We start from the raw sequence: 12,662 nt of genomic DNA on the forward strand, positions 1-12,662 counted from the left end.
GCGCCAACCTCTGCTCGACTCACCAGTTTGGCTTGGGGTATGATCATTTTCAGCACTTGACTTGTTTCTTCACACAGAAGCATACACTCAACCCTCAACTGATAACATGGGATCTTGAGTAGTGAGTAGTAGAAGCGGTCTACACAAGCCAACTTCTCTTTATTTCCTCGGAATGACTTCAGATTTTCAATCTTGTGTTTTTCCGGAAGATGTTTCAAGAGTTGTTTAAGCAACTCCACGTCAAACATGCTCCGATCTCCATTCTGGATCATAGCTACAAAGTCATCTGTCGAGCATTTGAAATTCTTCAGGAATATGCTCAGATTCAGGTTTTTCTTCAGCTCAACAAGCGTAATCTCCTTGATAGGAGCAGTTGCAATTGGCCCTTTGGCTTTGTATTCAGTCGTGGGTAGTGTCGCCGGTAAACAGAACAGCTGCTCAATGCTGTTGTAGTCGAGCTCCATGCAGGGAGGGTCTCTCTCGGACAACAACCACATGGAATCTCTGTCAGTAACAGCATGAAGCTGTTGCCAATTCAGCTTCTTCATTGTCAGGGTCGGGCATCGTCCTGCCGCTGCTGGGCATTCCAGAGACTGCATCTGGATGATGGAAGAAGGAGGAAGAGGTGGAGGTGGGGGTGGAGCATGATTGGGACATATTGGCAGCTGAGTTTTTGAGAAGGTGGTGCTTCTGGCAGGTCTGTCTTTCATGTCTCCAACCTTTAGGACTGTCTGAAAGGCCTTATCCGTGTCCTTGTCCAGTTCCAGAAGGGTGTCTGCTTTCATCCCCACAGCTACAGGCTTCTCTGTCGGCTCTGCCTCCACTGGGGGTTCAGGGCTGTCCGTCACTGGATAATCCTCCTCCTCCTCCTCCTCCTCCTCCTCCTCCTCCCCTTCTGCCTCCTCCACCACCGCCTCCTCCATGTCCACACCTGGTCTGTCACAGCTAGGTAACTTTGGATGATGGGATGGTGGGCTCTGTGGAACTCGCATTACTCTCTCTCCAGGTCCCGCCTGGACAATCTGTTCAAAGAACTTTTCTATCATGACCGACGGCCACATCAGTTCCATGTCAGAAGGCCCCATTCGTGATTCATCGTCTTTCTCCTCCTCAACAGGCACAACCCGTTCCTTGGCCTCCACCCAGCGTTCGGGGCTGGCATCTGCCATGGGCTTGTTGTCCATCTGACCCACACCTTGTCTGGAAACAGCAAGGTGTGGGCCAGCATAATGCTCTTTCAGCTCAGGTACAGGAGTGGAGATATAATAGAATTTGAAGAGGTCATTGCACATGAAGAAGATTGGCTTGCTCACATAGATGGCAGCTTTATAGTGACGTTCAAGCTTCTTTGCCATCGTATAGGACTGCAAGATGTCAATGATGCCTCCCATTTGATCCTGTGTATCCTTAGCCAACTTACAGATAGATCTCTGGCTTGGTGTACGTTGGTCAACCGCCTCCTTCTCCTGCTCCTCCTCGTCATCCACACCTGTTCTGTAAGAGCTAGGTATCTTTGGATGGGTTGGTGGGCTCTGTGGAACTCGCTTTACTCTCTCTCTAGGTCCCACCTGGTTCTGTTCAAAGAACTTCTTGATCTTCATGACCGACGGCCACTTCAGTTCCATGTCAGAAGGCCCTGTTTGTGGTTTGTCGTCTTTCTCCTCTTTCAGGTCCTCTACAGGCACGTGTTCCTCCTCCAAGACCACGCCCCGTCCTGAGCCAGCAGCGGTAGGGGCAGGCACAGGGCTGGAGCGTTTCACTTCCACGACGTGAGGCACCACCCCATCCTTGGAGAGTTTCACTTCTATGACAGCAGGCACAACCCCTTCCATGGCCTCAACCCAGCGTTCGGGACTGGCATCTGCCATGTGCTTGTCCTCCATCTGGCTCACACCCTGTCTGTAAACAGCAACTGTGGTCATAGCGACCGGGGTGGGGGTATAATACTCTTTGAGCGCAGGGACAAGAGTGGGCATATAATGCTCTTTCAGCTCAGGTACAGGAGTGGAGATAACATAGTCTTTGAGGGCCTCATATGAGGGTATCAGCGTGTTCACTGTGCTGGTGAGACCTGCAAAGAGCCCTACATGTCCCTTTTTAGATGAAGGGCCCTCATTTAAGATATCATTGCACCTGAAGATTTGTGTCTGTTGGTCCACCGCCTCCTCCTCCTCGTCCACACCTGATCTGTAAGAGCCAGGTATCTTTGGATGGGTTGGTGGGCTCTGTGGAACTCGCATTACTCTCTCTCTAGGTCCCGCCTGGTCATTCTGTTCAAAGAACTTCTTGATCTTCATGACCGACGGCCACTTCAGTTCCATGTCAGAAGGCCCGGTTCGTGGTTTGTCATGGTTAAACACTGGAGGTTCGTCGGGCCACCAGCGCTTAGGTCTGGCAGCCAATGCCGACCGTTTCAGTTCCACATCAGAAGGCTTCAGGTTTTCTTCCACGCCTTCCCACCAGCGTTCAGGGCTGGTAGGCGTCTCAGGCCATTTCATTTCCATGTCAGAGGGCTTCACCTTTTCCACAGCCTCCACCGAGCATTCAGGGATGGCAGCTGCCACTCTCTTGTCTGCCTGGCGCACACAATGTCCAGAGCCAGGAGCAATGGGGACTTCTCGGACGGGGATGGTGGGGTATTTCATTTCCATGAGAGCAGCAATATTTGCCATCTCCTTGACTTTGACTGAAGGTGCAATACTTGCCATTGCCTTGACTTTGACTGAAAGCACAATACTTGTCATTTCCTTGACTCTGACCGAAGGCTGGTGCCTTTTGCTTACTTCATTCTCCTCTTCCACGTCCTCCACCCAGCGTTCAGGGCTGCTGGGCGCCACAGGCACGTGTTCCTCCTCCTGGACCACACCCTGTCCTGAGCGAGCGGTAGGGGCAGGCACAGGGCTGGAGAGTTCCACCTCCACAACATGAGGCACCAGCCTCTCCTTGGAGTGTTTCACTTCCACGACAGCAGGCACAGCCCCTTCCTTGGCCTCTGCCCAGCATTCAGGAATGGCACCCACCGCCACAGGCTCAGCCTCCACCCAGTGTTTGGGGCTGGCATCTGCCATAGGCTTGTCCTCTATCTGGCTCACACCTTGTTTGGAAACAGCAACTGTGGTCATGGTGACCGGAGTGGGGGTATAATACTCTTTGAGCACAGGGACAGGAGTGGGCATATAATGCTCTTTCAGCTCTGGTACAGGAGTGGGGATATAATAGTCTTTGACCTCATATGTGGGTAACGGCGTGTTCACTGTGCTGGTCAGACCCCCACAGAGCCCGACATGTCCCTTCTCAGACGAGGGGCCCTTAGATGTGATTGATTTGAAGACGTCATTGCACATGAACTTCTGAAAGCGGTCTGAATAGAAGCTTGGCTTGCTCACCGACACAGTATTCCCATCATAGATGGCAGCTTTATAGTAATGTTCAAGCCTCTTTGCCATCGTATAGGACTGCAAGATGTCAATGATGCCAACGTACACCTGCAGTCTCTCACCCTTGGCGTCTCTTGCTTCCATTCCTCCCATTTCATCCTCAGTCTCCTTTTTGGCCTGCCCCAAACTGTGGACACCTATCAGCAGGCTGTAGTTCATTATCTCAAAGCTCTGCAGCACCAAACAATCTCTCTTGATGGTCTCGCGGAGGTCGCTGTACTTGTCGGCAGCCAGCAGCAGGCCATCGGGCATGTCCGTGAGGAAGTCCAGGTCCTTGTAGGTGGGGATCGCCTTGGTTCTCTCCTTGGACGAAGCTGTTCGGTTATATTTGGAGCCCTTCAGGTCATATTTGCGGTGCAGCTGTGCGCCGCAGGGGATCAGATTGTTCATCACTACGAATCGAATCTTCCTTATCCCCATCTGCACGCAGTAGAGGCCGTAGAACTTTGGCAACAAGGTCCGTTTGTTCTGACTCAGATTCATGTAGTAAGCAGGAAGCAGCCTCTGCAAAAACTCTGCCTCCTTGTGCTCCACTGTCTTAATGATGAACTTGTCATCGCTGGAAACGTAGAACACGGAGCCATTGGCCCCTGCGTTGGACAGCTGTACCAGGGACTGGTTGAACAGGGACTGAAGGTAGTCATTAGTCCTGATGTAGCGAAAGGCCATCGGAGCGTACGTCGTGAACTTGAAGTCAGGCAGGAGGTGCGCTGGTGTCAGGGAGCTTCCTTTACCGGGGAAGAACATAGTCTCCGACACTTCAAAGTCAGAGACCAGTATTTCTCTTTCGGGGTCCTGGCTCAGTTTCCGCAGCGCGTGGGTCAAGCCGAGCTCCAAGGCACATTTCAGGGTGGACGAGGCCGTCTTCTTATAGGTGGTCTCCACATAGCGATCTATTGCACGGTGACCAAACCTGTTCTTCATGTTCTTCATGTTCAATGTTCAATGTGTCAGCCGAACACGGGTCTACTGATGGCTCTCTACTGATGACTCCAACGACAAAATAATCCTTTGTGATACACAAGCAGCACGAGTAGGCCTTTAAACATAGCTCACCTGTATCGCCAGAATACGTCATCAAAGTAATGACGACAGCTTCCCAAATATGCATGGTAACGCGTAAATCGGCAAGAAAAGTAAAATCACACCATTCCCGTCCGAGCCGCACATTTTGATGTATACGTATATCGTGGGGGTGGTGTAAATCATTACAACGTGCCGAAATGTTTTGAAGTGATGGTGATTATTATCTATTTAATTATTTAACTATTGCGGAACAAAAGTGTTTTGCCATTGCATGGCAGGCACACACACTAAAGATTTCAAATAATTGCAGTTGAGTAAAAGGTACAATATTTGCCTTTGAGATGTAGTGGAGTTGAAGTAAAAGTATTGAACATTATAAATACTCCAGTGCATTAAAAATAACTCCTCAAACTCAAGTACAGTACTTATACTGTACTTAGTTGTATACACCACTGCACACACACGTGCGCGGACGCACGCACGCGTGCACCTCCTTAGTCACCTGCATGTGCACATGTTGACAGGAGTGCACGTGGACACGATGAGATGGAAACCAGGGGTGTCGCACCACATTCTGGGCCCTGGGTACAAGGATTCACTGTGGGCCCCCCATGAATGTTCTTCATAGGGGGAGGGGGTTTTAACCCATTTAGACTGGGAACGCATTGTTACGCGTTATTTTGTGCTTTAACTATTGAAAAATAGCAGATCTACAAGCTCGCCTGCAAGCTTGTAGATCTGCTATTTTTCAATAGCTAAAGTATATTATAAAACTAGACCAGGTCAACCTGGTTGTGCCAGACCCCCTGTCTGTCATCATCATTTATGACATCATGCCTTTTGTAGGCATGTCATCATCATGTCATCATCATATATACCCTTTATATAGAAAACCCGGACAGACCGACATTTGCTTATGTAGGCCTACCCATTTCATGGGTCTGGCAATAATTGAGGCCCCTCCACCAATTGGGTCCTGGTAACTCAGTCCCACTCCCCCCCCCCCCCCCCCCCCTTGTGACGCCCCTGATGGACACACTCCCACTGGGCTGTGGAGACCATTAAAACACTGACTCAACATCCAAGTAGACTCGCATGTTCATTCTGTTGTTGGTAGGCAGACACACACACACACACACACTCACTCGCACGCACAGACGCGCACACTCACCTACTCACTCGCACACAGATGTGCGCAAGCACACACACACACACACACACACACACACACACACACACACACACACACACACACACACACACACATACACACACACACACACACACACACACACACACACACACACACACACATTTTGATGTATTTTTGAAAAAGCCTATTCATTCTGGACTGATATTCTGGACGTACGGGACAGATAAAGCCTATTCATTCTGAACTGAAATGACCATATATGGACATGGGACACACATTTTGCTTTTTGAAAAAGCGTATTCATTCTGGACTGATATTCTGCACATACGGGACAGAAAAAACCTGTTCATTCTGGCCTGGAATGACCATATATGGACATGAGGTGACATACATTGTGTTTTTGAAAAACCCTGTTCATTCTGGACTGAGATCACCATATGGTAATTATTCATTCATTCTGGACTAAAATGACCATATATGGGCGTGGGACACACAAAGCCACTCATAGGAAGCGGTTTTCACCGCTTCAAAAATCAAACCTCGGTTCGAAGTGAAGCGGTGAACTTTTTCTAGAGCTATGAACTCTGTGATCTATACATTCCTCCAATTCTGAATGAATGAATGATTTTATCTGGAGGGCTGAATCGTCATGTGAAGCTTGACCAATCCTCAAAGTATGGTCTCATTGGACATTTTTAATCATCCAATCATCTGACCAGGAGGGACAATACACACATATTCTGGACAGGACAGATAAAACCTGTTCATTCTTAACTGAAATGGCCATATATGGACATGGGACTTTTTGAAAAAGCCTATTCATTCTGGACTGATATTCTGGACGTACGGGACAGATAAAGCCTATTCATTCTGACCACATATGGACATGAACAGGACACACAAAGCCACTCCTTGGAAGCGGCTTTCTCCGCTGCAAAAACTGTAAGCACTCCACTCATGTCAGAGAAGAACCTTTCGATGAGGCCGTGTGCAGCTTGGTACACCATGTCGTTATCATGGTTCAATCTGGAGCATCTCTCTATCGCCAAAATAAAAGTCTGGGTTTCCGAGGCTAGAGCATCTCTAACCGGTCCAGCCCACCCAGTGTGATCCCTAATGTAATTAATTAACGTAAAAGTAAATGTACTTGTAGTAGAGACACAATTTGTTTTGTCTACCATTGCATTTCATGGCCTGGGGCCCATGACAGCTGCAATGATAAAGACTTCTGAAGTGGGCTATGTTTTGGGCTAGTCCCGTTTGGGCGGTGTAGCGATAAGGCGGTGTAGCGATAAGGCGGTGTAGCGATAAGGCGAACTATACTAACAGGGGGAGCCTTTCCAACAGACTGTAAAGCAAGTGATCTTCATCCCATTCATGCGTTTATCGTGCGCTTGCCCAGGCCTTACGGCCTGGGCATAAATATAACGATTGCATTCACCACGGCTTCGTAACTCTTCGCGGGCACTCACGCCTGCGGCGCTCGGGCACGAAGAGCAAGACCAAGGTCTGCTGGCCTTCGCGCCACTTGCAATGTCGTGGACAATAACTGTGACATATAACCATTGTATTGCTCATCAGTATGGTAGGAGAGCCCATTCGTACATTTGCCCCTGTTAGTCCACTTCGCGGTCGCTACACCGCCCTATCGCTACACCGGCCAAACGGGATTTTCCCTATGTTTTAAGAGAACATGAATCAAGGGTCACATAACACATTACATTGCTGGAGCAGACATGTTACACTAAAAGCCTATAATTTGAAAAATCTGTTATTTGGCAAGTGACAAGTGTATAAATAGAAACAGTACAAGTAAACTATTTGAGACTACCAAAGGCAATTCGTTACCGTCACAATTCACCAACTGACATGAACACAAGAACGTAAATGTCATGTTGAGTAGCAACTATATGCTGACCACACATGTTTTGATCAAGCCTCAGTACATCAACAATAAAAACCTATCCTGATGCCCCATGAGAGCCACCAGCCGAGAAACTATGTCAGTTTGGACCACAATGTTGATGTGGTCGTTGGAGCCGTCCGTGAGGTAGGAGACGGCCCAGCATGCATCAGCCAGGACATCTTTATATCACTGAGGTGCAGCAGCTGGGTCACACTGAGGTGCAGCAGCTGGGTCACAGCCGACAGTACCTGGAGGAACATGAAACTTCTTAGTTAGGTAAAGTTAGCCAAAAGTTAAACCAATCTGGGAACTAAATCAAAATCAATATATTTCTCCACAAATGTGTTCATAAAGGTGTCAACTATCACCTCTGAACTTTCTCAATCACAACTCCCTTGGGGGACTTTGTGGGAACCAATAAAAGTTGAGGGTATCGGGATACCTGGGCCTGGGATTAAAGGGGATAAAATGAAAAAAATGCCAATATGAGCATATGGGGTGGGTAATTAGGGTATTTTTGGGCTGCTGAATCCATTCCAACCATTAGTTTTCAGTTTAAATGACTTATTGGCCATGAAATAGGCCTAATTGGCTAAGGCTTAGCCAATCATGTCATTCGAGTTCACCTGTGTCCTGTTAGTCCCTATGCTTTAAACCCTTTTGAGTGTTCCTTGTCAGATTGTATCATGTGTGTCATGATGTGCGCTTACCCACCTGATCTTGAATAGTTTTCATGAATTCAAACCCTACTCCAACCATTTTTTTATATTGACAATATTATGTCTTGTGGACACAAAAAGGTAGTTTGTTGTGGCCTATTTTATGGCCAAGGAGTCATTTTTACTGATAACTAATGGTTGGAATGGATTCAGCAGCCCCAAAATACCCTAATTACACACCTCATACGCTCATATTGGCCATTTTTTATTTTCCCCCCTTTAATCCCAGGCCCACGGGATACCCCCAACTTTGATTGGCTCCCACAAAGTTCCCCAAGGGAGTTGTGATTGAGAAAGTTCAGAGGTGATAGTTGACACCTTTATGAACACATTTGTGAAGAAAGATATTGATTTTGATTTAGTTCCCAGATTGGTTTAACTTTCGGCTAACATTAGCCTACCTAACTATACTGCCCTACAAAGGCAGAGTGCAGTAACTACGAAAATGAATTTCACCAAAAAATGGATTTAAAAGTGTTACAACTGATCAGCCAAATGAGATATAGGCTTATAAGTGATATTACACTGATTGTATAGGTAATTGTTCATCCCCCAATATCATGAATGCTAATTTGACCTTTGGGCGACACAAATAAGTCGGTGTGTCCCAAAACGTAGTTACTGCACTCTGCCTTTGTAGGGCAGTATAGGTCCAGAACACAGGGCACGTCATGAGCCACCAGTATGTACATTGATTCAACATGCCGTTACCTGCTGGACTGCAGGCATGGATGGTTGGAAAGGGATTCTTGTGCCAGCACAAGTTAGACAGCGAGCGTCCAGGTCAGGTTATGCAGGCCAGGTAGCCCACCTGGAAGAATATAGGGGTTTTATAACACTCACACAAGGACTCTAAATGACTAAATCCTTCATAATTACCTTCGTTTCTCTTAGTTTCTCTAGGCAGGGACGGATTATCCCCTGCGAGGGCCCCTGGACGATATTTTTTTTGAATTATGTATAAGAATGAATAATTATCATTATAATTATCTAACATTTTAAGAAACCCTTTCAAGATGTTTCAAAAATGCTCAAAAATAGCAGATGTAGGCCTACAAGTAGCTAGAGCTTGTAGATCTGCGATTTTTGAATAGCCAACGTATAAAATATGGATAAATGCCAGGGGTTAAAATGATTGTGATCTGGGGACCCCTTGAAAGTCCCTCAACTCAAGGACCCCACATTGAGAATTAATATTAGGCCTACACCACTCAAACAGTGGGCCATGCATGCATTTTTCCCCACTACATTAAAAAACAGAAGTCTGTTTTGTAGCCATTCCATGTCGTGACCGACCTGTCACCTGACCTGACCCCATCCTGTCAGTTTGTGTGGCAATCCACAGTTTGAAAACCTCAACCTGGCGTCACCACCTTTATATATACTCTATGGTCACCACCCAAGCTGCACCTGCTGTGCCTCTGCCTGGTTTCTATTCCAAACTAAAAGGTGTGATCCGGTCCAGAGCCCGCCTACCATATCTGGTCATGTCCAGGAAGACGTACACGCATGCACCGTTTCCGTATCCGCTCTTGAAGCAGACCGGATCAACAACTAGTGAAGCAAACCGACCTGAGTATACCGCTGGCTCAACTAGTGTTGCCAGATTTTGCGAGAGAAATAAGCAAGGTCTATCTATGATAACAAGCCAAAAGAGGCCATATGATCACTTTTAACCTAGTACTTTATATAGGCTACATATACATCTACAAAAGCTTGTGAACTTGTAAATCTGCTATTTACTCCTTCCTTGGTCCTCCGTTTTGATTGATTGATTGAATACTTATTAATAGTTTGCAAATAGAAGTACAGAGGTGCGATTTTACAATGATTGTTAAAAGGAGAACACAAAAAGGTAGGGGCATTGTGCTCCTGTGTATTCAATTCATCAAGACATTTAGAGACATTAAATAATATAGAATAATTAAAAAGACACCATCAAAACTAGCAATTACTGTATATGTACAGTAAAAAGTTGTCCTTGGCACAAGGTATTTTCAGATGGGGCTATGCGGACAATTAAATGACCTATTATACATCTGGGAAATAGGGATCCTTGACATGGAAATGTTTCAGAACCACTAGTTTAAAGGACATTAGGTAACAAACAACAGGGTAGAAGTAATTTCCTGTGTTCTGGTGAATTCTGTGGGTTGGAATTGATACGTTTATCATGCAGGCTTGCTTTACTATAGCATTGGAAAATGATGGGTAGGCCTACAATTTCACCCATTAAAATGCAAAAAGTAGGTCTACTGGTAGACCTACAGGCTATACATTGATTTGATGACTGACGCAATGTCAGACCCATCTTTAATAATAACCATATATACTTAAAAGTGAATATATCTCTGTATGATTGCATGCACTGACCACACCTGGCACCAAGGCCCAGGGGTGGGCAACTGCAAAAATAGCAGATCTACAAGCTCAAAACGCATCGCGCTGCGATGCGTTTTGAGCTTGTAGATCGGCTATTTTTGCTTCTTTTGAATTGGAATCATGAATTATGTTGTATTTATTTTTTAATTGGAATCCTGAAATGTAACATTTTGATTTAATTTCAAACACATTTAGTGATATACTCATGTTAAATGTATGAACTTAAATACAAATACATTGGACATAAAATAAGACATTGTAATACTACTATACTAGTCATTAAGCGCTACTAATATAGACTGACGGAATTAAAGCAGGCCATGTTTGGAATTGTAACAGCTGAAATCAATAATATATCAGTATTCCGGTATTAACCTGCGGGCCGCATTTAGTGAAGGTGGGGGCCGCATGTGGCCCCCAGGCCGCCAGTTGCCCATGTATGAAGTAGGGGGACTGGGGGTCCTCCTTTCCCATAAACATCTGAACTAGTGGATGTTTGATATCAAATTGATTGATTGATTGATTGATTGATTGATTGAAGAATTTATTAGAAGTTTGCAATAGAAAAAAGTAGTTTCATGACAGTACAAATCACTGGTACAAGGTCAACTAAAAGGAGATCCTAGAAAGCCGAGGCTTATTTCCACAGGAACCACACTTTAAGTATCTCATATAACATTGAAAGACAGACGGATAGAACATAGTACTTTATCTAGGATAATATCAGTTTCAAGAGCATAACATCAAATACAAAGGCAGAAAAAAAAGAAAAAAAGGGGGGGGAGCATACTTTTACAAGTCAGCTGTCTGAAGGTGACTTTTCATACCAATTTTGAAGGAGGCTAGGGATTTGCTCTCCTTTAAGGCTTGTGGAAGGGCGTTCCACATGTTGATGGTATAGCAGGAGAACGAGTTAGAGCCTTGTTTAGTGTTAAATCTACGTTGATGATGATTAGTGGAGTTGCCTCTGGTGTTATGATCGTGAACATCCTTGACCTTTAAGAAGTAGTTTGTCAGGTACATGGGTATCTTGGAGGTGTAGTGAATCTTGTACACCAGGCCCAAATCAAGAAGAAATCACGATGAAATGACAATCATGGTGTTCTCAAGGAGATGTGGTTGAAATTAAAGAGACTCCTGCAGAATCCAGAGGGTTGGCAGCAGCCCTGCAGTAGGATATTTACACTACATTTTTGAGCGGTGGTAAACCGCTCCATAGAGTGGCTGTGCGTGTGTCTGTAGCCACTTTTCCTCAGCGTTTTGCCATAGCAATGTGTTTTCCTCAGCGTTTTGCCATAGCAATATGTGTGTGTGTGTAGCCATATTACATCACCAATTACATCCTAGACCTATATCGTAGTCTTTTTCCTCAGCGTTTTGCCATAGCAATGTGTGTGTGTAGCCTGTATTACATCACCAATTACCAATTGAAGACGTTATGCAAGCACGATTTTCCTTTTGAGCAGTGGTAAACCGCTCCATAGAGTGGCTGTGTGTGTGTCTGTAGCCTTTTTCCTCTGCGTTTTGCCATAGCAAAACGTGTGTGTGTAGCATAGCCTGTACATCCTAGACTCAAATCCTAGTCTGAAGACGTTATGCAAGCACGACCACCGCTCACTTCACATTGGGTGTGATATTTCAATTCAAAGGAGCTTTATTGGCACGAGAAAACACACGTTTGCATTGCCAAAGCAAGTGTCAAAATATAATGAAAACAGTTGAAAAAGGGGAACGTATAGAGATTGGTACAGCATTGTGTAAACAGCTATGCATGTCACATTTTGTTGTTATATACATGTTTATATATATACAGGGTATAAAGCCTTTTGAAACAAATAGCAGCAATCTTTTGCAGTTGCTTTGGGACAAAAAGCATAATTTTTAATATTTACAAGAGACTTTACAGGAAAACAAGCCCCAAAGTCGCTTATTAGGATTGGTCAAAGTGGATTTCAGGGGCTGTCTTGGTTTTATGGGGGTCTAAATTGACCCTTACAAGTCTGTAACTTTGACAGCGTGCAAATAGAACCAAATGGACC

The sequence above is a fragment of the Nannobrachium achirus genome (genome assembly GCF_963921795.1).
Source record: "Nannobrachium achirus genome assembly, chromosome: 7".
Lineage (NCBI taxonomy): Eukaryota > Metazoa > Chordata > Actinopteri > Myctophiformes > Myctophidae > Nannobrachium > Nannobrachium achirus.